Below are 11,700 nucleotides of genomic sequence, written 5' to 3'. Positions count from 1 at the left end.
TTTTGCCTACTGGCATGATACTGTTGCTTGGCAACAGACTAAATGTATTGGACTTTCACATGCTGTCATTGACAATTTAGACCAGGGGGCACATATTTAATCATAGAAGGTCAAATTCTGGCAAAAATTTGTTGATTTTCCAGCTCACCTACTAAATCTGCCATTTAACCAATTGGCTTTTTCATTGGTAAATTGGCACACATGATACTGAATTATATTTTTAACATTTGTGCAAAAGTGGCACAAATGAATATTGGTAAAGTGGCACAATGGTTAACTAAGCAAGTTTTTCTCTGGTCCACTCCATTCAGTAGTTCCTCAATAACAAAAAGGGAATTTACTTACAGTGCAAGTCAATGGTTTACACACATATATAGGACACGTCTGTTATATTTTGCTAGGATTTTGATTTATCCAGCAAGGAACTGTGATGGACTTTTTCTGTGATGGAATGATTGGAACACAAAATGTATGGCAAAATATGCAGAGTCAAAGGTACAGTAAATACACTGATCAGCCATAACATTAAAACCACCTCCTTGTTTCTACACTCACTGTCCATTTCATCAGCTCCACTTACCATATAGAATCACTTTGTAGAAGTAGTTTGTAGTGGATGATTCTCAGCACAGCACAGCACTGGTGTGTTAGTGTGTGTTGTGCTGGTATAAGTGGATAAGACACAGCAATGCTGATGGAGTTTTTAAACACCTTACTGTCACTGCTGACCTGAGAATAGTCCACCAACCAAAAATATCCAGCCAACAGCGCCCCGTGGGCAGCGTCCTGTGACCACTGATGAAGGTCTAGAAGATGACCAACTCAAACAGCGGCAATAGATGAACGATCATCTCCGACTTTACATATAGAAAGTGGACCAACTAGGTAGGAGTGTCTAATAGAGTGGACAGTGAGTGGACACTGTATTTAAAAACTCCAGCAGTGCTGCTGTGTCTGATCCACTCATACCAGCACAACACACACTAACACACCACCACCATGTGAGTGTCACTGCAGTGCTGAAAAGGATCCACCACCTAAATAATATCTACTCTGTGGTGGTCCTGTGGGGGGTCCTGACCACTGAGGAACAGGGTGAAAGCAGGCTAAAAAGGTATGTAGAGAAACAGATGGACTACAGTCAGTAAATGTAGAACTTGTAGAATAATTGTAGAAGTACTAATTGTAGTACTTCTATATGGTAAGTGGAGCTGATAAAATGGACAATGAGTATAGAAACAAGGAGGTGGTTTTAATGTTATGACTGATCAGTGTATCTCTAATAGCCATTCACATCAAGTTCCATCAAATTTGTTGGATACTTTAAGAGAACTATTATTACTGCAGTTCATGATATGGTCTTGGCCAAGACTAAGAAGCCATTCTCGAGACCTAATTTTAGCATGATTTTTGCCTTTCCGATACCATCTTTAATGTGTGTTTTAGGTCATTGCCTTGCTAAAATACTCAATTGTATCCATGAATTAATAGTTCTCTTTTCTTCTGGCAGGAGAGTAAATTACTGCCAATATCATGCTTGACAATATGTACAGTGTTGTTGGGTTTGAATGCTCCACCATTGTCCTTCAAACATTTTTTGGTCACATGGGCCAAACAAGTTCATTTGTTTTACTTGACCACACTGAGGTTATTTTCTTAATCTACTGTATGTAATCACCAGTAACCTTCAGTCAAGCTTTAAGGTGCTATTTTTGGAGCAGGTCTTTTTTTGTGTAGTTGCTTTAAAACATAACGATATAAAGCACATGTGACACATGTGAATGTTGCTTCTAATTCATGGCACACCTGTTTTTAAGTGTTTCCAAGACATGCCATTGCAAGTGTATATAAATACTTGCTTTAGAAATTTCTAAGCAAAAGAGGGCGGCATGGTGGCTCGGTGGGTAGCACTGTCGCCTCACAGCAAGAAGGTCCTGGGTTTGATCCCCAGGTGGAGCGGTCCGGGTCCTTTCTGTGTGCAGTTCACATGTTCTCCCTGTGTCTGTGTGGGTTTCCTCCGGGAGCTCCAGTTTCCTCCCGCAGTCCAAAGACGTGAAAGTAAGGTGAATTGGAGAAAATTGTCCATGACTGTGTTTGATATTAAACTTGTGAACTGATGAATCTTGTGTAACGAGTACCTACCCGCTCTGTCATTAATGTAACCAAAGTGTGTAAAACATGACGTTAAAATCCTAATAAATAAATAAAATATTCTAAGCAGAGGTATAAGAAAGTTCATTTTTAAGTTTTTTTTTTTTCTTTTTGTTCTTTTAATTTAAATGTGTGTAGAAAATGCCCTCAAAAAGGGTACAATGTCATATTATATTATTTATTTTTATTCAACACATATTTTTACCCTATTATAAATGTAATTCTTCATACATTTTAGGAATATACTGTATATATAATATTGAATATATTGATACAGTATTAATATGGAAAGCAATAGGCCATTAACCAATTTACATAAATTCCAAGTTCAGTTCTCAGTCACTGTGAGGTGTTATGTTTGTTCTCACAGTGTCTGTCTGGATAACCTGAGGTAATCTGTTTTTCTCCCACACTACAGAAGTACATGCAAAAGTGTGCTTAAATTGCTCCTAGGTGTAAGTGACTAAATATGTCAGTGTGTGTGGCCCTGTGATGGATTGGTGCCCCATCCAGTAAGTGTTTCTGGCTTGTGATCAGTATTTCCATTGCAATTGAGTGGCATAAAGCAGTTAGTAAACATAAATAGATGAAGCAGTCACAGATTTGAAGAGTTCCACCCAACTTTGTTCAGAAATTATGCACAAAAACACACCTACATTCACAAAGCACAAAGTCCATCAAAATCATGCAACAACCTGTTACTGAACTGTACATAGCGGAAATAACCACGCCATTGTACCCTTCTTACACATTTACTGCTCATCTCAGTGTTATGAAAAGGAACAAATGCAAATCAAGTACATGTGAACACAGTGAATTACTCACTGCAGAACATGAACAAGGTCTAATAGTACCAGATGTACCATCTCTCTTTCTTTTTTTTCTTTTAGCTTATTCCTTTTGCTCCAAATGGAGCTTTATTACATAAGACTGAATGCAAAAGTTTAAAAGGTCCAGCTGTAGGGGAAACCTAAGCTTGTCTACGGGGAGCCAAAACCAGGAGACAGACTGAGATTAGCTTTGTGCAGCTAACAACAGCTCCTCTCTCCAGGGACCTCGGGTAACACGGCCTCTCTCTCCTAACACAAAACGGCATTCTCTCACCGCCAACCAGAGCAGAACGATTATGATTGCACTCTTCTACACATTACCTATGTGCTAGGAGGAAACATAGCAACCAGATAACATTAATCTTGTTTCTTAGGAAATAAAAAAGAGCAAAGGTGTGAAGAGTGAGAGTGAGGGAGTGTTTCTGACTGCAAGTCTTTATTACAGCTGTTTCCAAAAAGTCTTTTGTATTGATTAATGTACACATTGGAATTCGGGGAGTGATTTTGAGGTTTCTATGGAAATGTATTTAAACCCCATTTACAAAAGACCTAAAGAACAACACCCACTTTATGTATAGCTTGCCAACTGAAAAAGTAAAAAAAAAAAACATTGCCCATCTTGTGTTTCACTTCTGGATGTTTGTTCCTATGCCAAAACCTGCAGCGATTCCTGACTGGGCTGAGCAGGCATTGCCCAAACAATACCACACCTATGCAAAGAGCTAAGCCTTTACTAACAGGCATTATGGGAAGTGTAGCCCATGTGTTTAGTGGGTGTGGTTCTGTATCGCTGTTATTGTTTTAAGGTTAAGGCTCCACTGTAAATCTGTCTGTCAATGCCAGTAAATCATTACTTTTTCTCTGACAAAGGGTTTTTTGTCTATCTCTGTCACGTTTTCCTCAGCAGAGTTGTCAAACAGCAAACTGAGATTGTTATCCATGCTCAAATGCAACCAGTTAAACAATCAAATATGCACAAATAGAATGTCTTGTTTGTGCTATGTAAGATGCATCTTCGGTCATCAGTAGGCTAATACAATTTTTATCATTATTTGTTCATTTAGGTTCCTGAACCTGTTGGCAGATTTAAAAACCTTCATATTTTATAAACATACAATACTGGGAGAACTATAGATTCCATACAAACATTTAAGATACTGTTTAAGATACCATTTACACTTTTAGCCAATAAATCATTTTAAGCTTTTTATAAAAATGTAAGTTAAACAATGGTCTTATTATTCTGGCCATAATAACCAGGTTTAATTTCTGTTTATAAGTTTTGTTTGGGGTAGATGAATGATCTAGAGAGTTTAATGACTTTTCATTTGACTGACAAATGCTTATATTTAACAAATGTTTCATTCTTACCAAATGAAGTGATTTTAAGGAGTCATGCACCAAGTTATGTTGCTCTGATACTACTAAAATAAGATGTGTTTGCTGCATGCTATTACACATATACACTGATCAGCCATAACATTAAAACCACCTCCTTGTTTCTACACTCAAAGTCCATTCTATCAGCTCCACTTACCATATAGAAGCACTTTGTAGTTCTTTGTAGTACTGACTGTAGTCCATCTGTTTCTCTACATATCTTTTTAGCCTGCTTTCACCCTGTTCTTTAATGGTCAGGACCCCCACAGGACCACCACAGAGCAGGTATTATTTAGGTGGTGGATGATTCTCAGCACTGCAGTGACACTGACATGGTGGTGGTGTGTTAGTGTGTGTTGTGCTGGTATGAGTGAATAAGACACAGCAGCGCTGCTGGAGTTTTTAAATACCATGTCCACTCACTGTCCACTCTATTAGACACTCCTACCCAGTTGGTCCACCTTGTAGATGTAAAGTCAGAGATGATCGCTCATCTATTGCTGCTGTTTGAGTTGGTCATCTTCTAGACCTTCATCAGTGGTCACAGAACGCTGCCTACGGGTGCTGTTGGCTGGATATATTTTTGGTTGGTAGACTATTCAGTCCAGCAGTGACAATGAGGTGTTTAAAAACTCCATCAGCAGCACAACACACACTAACACACCCCCACCATGTCAGTGTCACTGCAGTGCTGAGAATGATCCACCACCCAAATAATACCTACTATGTAGTGGTCCGGGGAGAGTCTTGACCATTGAAGAACAGCATAAAGGGGGCTAACAAAGCATGCAGAGAAACAGATGGACTACAGTCAGTAATTGTAGTGCTTCTATATGGTAAGTGGAGCTGATAAAATGGACAGTAAGTGTAGAAACAAGGAGGTGGTTTTAATGTTATGGCTGATCAGTGTATATCTGTGTGTGTGTGTGTGTGTGTGTGTGTGTGTTTGTGTGTGTGTGTGTGTAGATAGATTGCTAGATTATATAATTTAGATTATTTATGTTAGTGATACAAAAGTAGCTCCTTACCCTCATGTTCCCTAGACATAGAAGAAATAAAAAAACAATGTCACTTTCTTACATTAACAGCTACAATGATTTATAATAATTGTTTACATTGCTTGTCCTTGTCATAATCAGTCATTCTGAATGGCTATGGAACAGCAAAGAAAACAATATTTGGCCAGTACTTACTCATATTCAGCTTCCTCTGTATCCAACATGTCTGTATTAAAATCTGTTTGCATAAAGATAACCAGTTAGTTTTTTTTATTTAATAATTTATCTGTAGTAACACAGTCACAATACAGTAATAATTATCATGCTATTACTATTAAAGTAAATCATTATCATTATTATTATTAATTGACTCATGCTTACACCTGGAAACCACACAAAAGAAAATCTTAAACATAACAAGAAAAGCTTTTTAATAACGTAATAATAATAAAAAGTTATGTGGTAACATATGAGCTGTATTGTATTAAAACCAGATTAATGTAGAACAAATAAAATGAGGTATAGTTTTACCTGTCTCAGTAGGATGTCTGTGTAGTAAGTTCAGATTTTTTTAAGAAGTTGCTATACCATTTGCTTTTAAACACAGGGCTGAATCTGAATTGGTCTATAAACTTGACTTACTATACACTTCTACTTTCACAGGTATGGACACATATAAATATGTTCACACACACACATGCCTTTGTATGGAACAAAGGGTGGGTTCAAATTCACAATACATTCATAGTGTCTATTTATACATCCAAAGCTCAATTGGTCAGCCATAAACTAATCCCCCCAACATGGCTTTCTGTCACAGAATCGGCATGAAGAGGGTTAGGGGTGAAGATAAACAGTGTGAAGCACTGATGTGAAGCTGCAGTACATGTGGCCTTGTTGGGTAAACAGATGTATCAAGAGAGTCATACAGATTAGTTAGAGAAGTTAGTCCACATGCCATCAGGATCCCAAACCTGGTCTTTGTTTACCTGGTAGCACTGGTAACAGTCTGCAGCTGACAGCAAGCTTAATAAAAGTACCATGGCAAAATGTAAATGACCCTGCTACTGTTCTTGTGTGTCTTGTAAAATAGTCAAAACAGTGGGATTTGATTGCAGGTAATTACATGATCATTACAGGAAATAGGTCCATAAAGCGCAGCCAAAAATAACAATGAATAATACCCACATAATTAAATGAACACTTTAATTACCCAGTGTGGAGGGGAACTGGCGCCACACATCATTACTTTTACTTAGTAACTTGCAAAAAAAAACAAATGGCTGATTTTGTGTCAATTTATACTATAACCTCTGAAATTAAATCAAGCAGCTTTATTGCTTTCCACTGTGCAGTACTTCAAACATGTATACTTCACTAAAAAGCAGTCATTACAGTGAGAAAATTAATTGCAATGCAGACAAGACTGTGTTTAAATCTGACTAATGTCAAAAACATGCCAAAATTAAAAGTAAAAGATCCATTGCATTGATTTAACTTCACTCAACCTCTTAACAGAAAAGCAATACATATAAGTTTGCCTTAAATTAAAAGAAATGTTTAATTTCTGCTGGTTCTGCTGGAAAACCTGCCATCCATGTGGATGTTACTTTGACACTTACCATTTACCTAAGCATTGTTGCAGACCATGTGAATTTACTGATTCCAGTTACAAGTGCATATTGTAACATTTATACAAGCATCCTGTCATTTAACTTATATCAGTCTATATTAACCTAAAAATAGCATTTAAAAAAATGCAAACGACCTTTTTACCTGCTGAAGCTTATTTGGAAAATATTTAATTCATTGTTCAGTTCTTCCTTGAATATGTTAAGCATAACAAACAAAAAAGAGACATTAGCCAGGGGTATTAAAAACCCCTTTTAAACACAAGTTTGATCAGTCATTAGACTAAGGTTTGAAAAGACAAACCCATAATGCACTCACTTTATTTAGCCGACATTCACATTACATGGTTTATCAAGTTCAGAAAGTAAAAAAAAAATTATATTTGCAGATATTTTACACGGCACCTAAAACAGCTTAATAAAAGTTCACTATTAGTTATTTTACCAAGATTTTAAATTATAATTATTAGTATAATTATTAGTATAATAATACATTAAACCATTTAAATATGCAGGGCATAATACAAAATCAACATACTACAGACCTAATTAATGAATGGCAAAAGCTTTCCACTTGTCATGCCTAAAATTAATATAGATATAAAATTAATTCATAATATACACAATGTCCAGCCTTGGTAGGAGCAGCAGTTTAAAAATATTACTATTCTGTGAAAAAAAAAAATTTGTGCACGAAATATTTAGCAATATACTGGAATAAAAGCTTTCAAGCAAATATATATATATATAATATATATATAATATATATATATATATATATATATATATATATATATAATCTTAATGATTATTTTAACAAACACAGTGAACAAGTTGTATTAAGTAGGAGAGTTTACCTATTAGTTATGTTACCAGGATTCTAAATTGGAGTTGAGTTATTATTAATATGGTCATTATTAAAAAAATAATGCTATAAGAATACATAAATATTTAAATATGCACAGCATAATAAAGAAACTATATACTACAGACTTGGGTTTTCTTGTAATACATTGTTATGTAACTGTAATGTGTATAAAATAAAATACAATGTCTTTGAATAAAAATGTGAGAAGACCCCCTCTTTGTGTTTTAAATACATGCTGTTTTACAATCATGGCTCATATTTTGCATCTTGTTATTCAGCCCATCAATCTGTCGTATTCACAATTCATGTGATTAGGTTTCAGTGTACGTTTAACTCACTGCCTCTGTGTCTTGTTAAGCTGCAGTGTGAGTGTCGAAAGTTTGGATTGACTATGTACCCGAGGGTGACCAGCTTCCAGTGACACTTGCCTAAAGACTTTCCAACAATGCATTACTGAATCTTCCTGTTGTCATTAAATGTCTAGAGTGGCCTTTATCACCCTGCCAAACCGTGAAACCTCCATGGGGTTTCTATTTATAAGTAATACCATTGTTTTGGCATTTCAGCTCTTTCAGTGATGCTGAAATGTTACACTGCTGCCATTTGCTTTATTTCCAGGTCAGTGATTCATCACACACACACACACACACACACACACACACACACACACTTATAGAGTCATCTAGAGAAATCATTAGAGACATTAGGAATTTGTTTCATTTCAATTGTCCCTTTGAGTAAATGTCTTGCAGTATATTGGTGCCCTGGCCCTACGTATTTCTGCCTTGTGTTCATTTTTTCCAGAACAGCTTCCTCACCAATCCCTAACAAAAGCAGTTACTAGTAATGAAGAAATGTATACAAATAATTGAAGATCAAATAGACTATATTTCAACATACTCATAATTGCCCAAATTACCAAAACCACTAATAGAGCTGCATAACCAATTTAAAGAACTGACTTTAAAAAGAAAATTTGTCTATTAATCTAGTTGTTAAAATTCCACAGCAAAGTAGACAATAGGTTTTGTAAAATGTAACTATTATGTCATGCAGTTAAGCTGTCAGTTCATTTGCTAAAAAAAGCATTTTTCCCCTTCCTCTGGATATTTAGACACCTCTAAATGCCTGCAGTCAGATGTTATTACTTCTCACCCACCACCACATTAGTGCTTTCCCCTGAGGAAAAATAGCAACAATGACCTGACCTACACTGTATAAACAGTGAAAATACCTGGGGAAAGCCAGTAGCTGAAGGATTAAGAAAAGGTTGGTTGTAGATTAATAAAAAAATAACTAAGCTGATAGCCTAGACCAGAAGACATAATATAAACTTTTATCAGGTTTTATTGACTCTTTTTTATGAAGTCGATTATTTGCTCGGCCTGGTTTATGTTGAGTCAAATGCAACAAAATGACACGCAATGATTGCAAGGCAGGAATACACCCTGAACACGGTGCCAATCCATTATTTTTTGCATACTATAGTAACATATTTAACACTTAAAATATTTAGGTTAATTAAATTTGAGTTAATTAAAATTGCATTTTATAAAATGTAAAACATACAGTGTAACAAACTGATGAACTGAAAATGTAGCCTGTGCATCTCTGCCCTTCTAGACGGAATAGAACTGTGCGTTACTGCATTGCGGCCAGTGATTTCAGGAAAACCGGCCCCACCACAACTCTGACCAGGATAAAGCAGAGGTAAAAGATAAAAATGTAATAATAATAATAATAATATTAACACTTACAGTTACATATTAAAGTAAAGTTGTTTTTTTTTTTTTTATCGTGGTGTATGTATATAATCCCTCCACAATTGTTGGCACCTCTGGTGAAGATGAGTAAAATATATATATAGAAAATTCACATATTACATTTTTTCTGAATTAAAATTAGCCATCATTTTTTTTATGTGCCACAATCATTGGCAACCTTAGAAACAAAAACAAAAAATACAAATCCTTTTTTTAAAGGTTGATCAGAGTTTCTAGGAACTTTTAAGCAGTAATCCATGACTTTTACATTGGGGTGCACATGAATTAGCACAGATTTCAAATGACCTTAGTCATTAATCAACATGGGGAAGACAAGAGAACAGACAAATCCAAAAAACCTCAGGATTTTATTATACAATCACACAATTAACAAATCATTTATTCAGGTCAGGGTTGCTGCGTATCCTGTTCCACTGGGAAACCCTGGGCACAAGGCAGGAATAGCCTAAACAAGACAGTAATTCATTGCAGGGCATGTGTAAAATGTTTTACACATAAAGTACATGCACAAGTATTAGAAGGAAATGTGCGATTACAAACTGACAAAATGACAGAGCAAAAAATTAACCTTGACCTTCTCAACAAGAGTTTTTGATCAACTAGTACTGATTCCTTTTAAAAACTTAACACATTTACACAGTCCTGCAATAGTCGTGTGTGTGTGTGTGTGTGTGTGTGTGTGTGTGTGTTTTGCTGGTTAACACTGCCACCTGGCATCAAACTACACAAAGTGCACTTCTAGATCAACCTCAAAAATCATGAACTTTGCATAAATAATCTGTTATGCTAAGTAGCTATATACAGATAAAATGATACAAATATATGCACTAATTAAATGATTAAGGAGTGTTACTTGCTGTATTAGTAATTATCTTTATTCATTTGACAAACACTAACTTTTTTTGATGCAAAGAGACTGACCATTTCTACTTTTCATGGTCCAGATCTGGGAGTTAAACTATCACACATATTGCTTGTTACCCTGTATGCTTACTGTTCTAACCTTTATTATTTTTACCTGTTGTAAAACATGCTCCACCCTGTGAAGGAAAGCATTAGTAGTTCTATATGAATTGAGAATATAGAGCTACTGGAACTTTATCAGCTCAGCAGTGGCTTTTCAAGGAAACAACTGATGATGACACTTGATGCCAGAGATTTATGTGTCACATAAAGTCAACCATTCCAGTTGTAATATGTAAGTCTGTTGGACCCTCAATCCTGCTGTTCTAATAAAACATTATGTTTAGCCAAGGCAGATGTATATTGCTTATTCTAGGCTACATTCATTCATTCATTCATTCATTCATCCATCCATTTAGGCTACATATTTTGCTTTGAAAATGTCTTTACTTTGCAGTAGTGAATTTGCTGAATTTTATTGTAATTACAGCATCTGGTGCAAAATGCACATCAGACTAGTATTTTCCCTTTAATTATATTTAAAGTACAATCTCTGTTGTTAAAAAAACTTTTAGGCTCTGAACGTTTTTAAGGTAAACCTGTTAAATGAATTATTATTTTACTAGTTTAAAGATGTAATCCAACCTATTTTACATATGTTGTCATGTTTAACCTTTAGTTAATTCTTTTAAAATTACAAACATTTTGAAGAAAATTTAAGCAAGCTTATTGATAAAAATGTTTTATTGTGGTCACAAGCAAACAATATTGTAAATTGACGAGTTTACATGAAATAATTGGGTTAAACATGATTCAAGAGATAAAAGTAGCCCATTCTAAATACTCAGATACAAAGGGGTCTAATTGTATACACACTTCAACCTGTATTAAAAAGAAACTATATAAGGGTAAATGTTTTCCCAATGCAGTATAGCTTGTCTTCTACAATACACCACATCCTTTAGGGTCCTCCATAGGAAAAAGTCCCGGATTGTTAAATAAGAAGAACTGGGGGGGATCATCTCTTACAAAATGTATACATTTTTGCCCCCCTCTGTATTTGGATTTTATTTTGTGCAGAATCTTTTATATGGCACAGCAAAGCCTTTTTCAAAATACAGATACGTCCATAGCAATTAAAAAAAAAATTGACAG

The sequence above is a fragment of the Trichomycterus rosablanca genome, chromosome 6 (assembly GCF_030014385.1).
Source record: "Trichomycterus rosablanca isolate fTriRos1 chromosome 6, fTriRos1.hap1, whole genome shotgun sequence".
NCBI classification, from domain to species: Eukaryota; Metazoa; Chordata; class Actinopteri; order Siluriformes; family Trichomycteridae; genus Trichomycterus; species Trichomycterus rosablanca.
The sequence above is the reverse complement of the archived record's forward strand: the minus strand, read 5'-3'. Positions refer to the sequence as shown.